Here is a 981-nt window from a genome sequence, read left to right on the forward strand (position 1 = left end):
TCAGGGCACGCTTCAAAGACTCCCTGAAAAAAAATGTAACTCTTGAAAATTCCTGGCCCAAGACTGCTCAAAGTGGAGGAAGAGCGTTCGAGAAGGCGGCGAACACTTCGAGTCTCTTCGTCGGGAGCACGCGGAAGCCAAGTACAAACAGCAGAAGGGGCATATGACAAATCAAGCATCCCACCCACCCGTCCCTTCAACCACCACCTGCCTCACCTGTGACAGAGTCTGTAGATCCCGCATCGGACTCATCAATCACCTTAGAACTCATATTAGTGTGGAAGCAAGTCATCCTCGACTCTGGGGTCCTACCTAAGAGAAAAGAGTGCTGAACTGCACGGAGTAACCAGTGCGTTTAATATGTGATAAGCAGCCTTTTAGTAATTGACGTATATGGTGATGACAAATGGTCAACGTCATTTGCCCGCTATAGGTGACCGCCCGTGATGAGGATGGATGGTGTAAGTAGTGGGGACCGTACCAATGCTTTGGGGCTTCAGGTACACTGATCATTAGAATGTCATGAACAGGTACAGAAAATAATCAAAAAGGCTAATGGAATGCTGGCCTTTATATCTAGAGGACTCGAGTTGGCTCTCGGCCTTTTGGCTAAGATCAAGTGTAGTATCTGTTGATTGGGCATTCATATGCAAATTGATGATTGCAGAAAACTCGTTTTTCCAGTTTTGCTGGCTCTGGCCCTTTGGCTTGGGCCAAGCACCAATTGGAGAGAAGAGGAAAATCTGCATGTCGACCGACCATTGGGCAGGCCCGGAGGCCTGCCAAGGTGCCGGACTGGCCAGAGATTGAAGGCTTCGGCCAAAATACACATCGAAAGGAGGAATCTGCAACCCGGATGGCGGCCAACTGAGCGGTGAACCAGGGTGTCCGAAACACCATCCGAGTAACGGTGAAGAAAGTGGAAGAACAGGCAACGATCAACCAGGACCTGTTCGTGAAGAAAATCCTGCTTGGAACATG

General features: G+C 49.3%; 1 pseudogene; it reads left to right on the forward strand.

The window, feature by feature from the left end:
• The first annotated feature begins 589 nt into the window (after positions 1-589).
• LOC139227294 (U2 spliceosomal RNA) lies at positions 590-726 on the forward strand (annotated as a pseudogene).
• The last annotated feature ends 255 nt before the right edge of the window (positions 727-981 follow it).

This window comes from Pristiophorus japonicus, chromosome 16, assembly GCF_044704955.1.
Source record: "Pristiophorus japonicus isolate sPriJap1 chromosome 16, sPriJap1.hap1, whole genome shotgun sequence".
Classification (NCBI taxonomy): Eukaryota; Metazoa; Chordata; class Chondrichthyes; family Pristiophoridae; genus Pristiophorus; species Pristiophorus japonicus.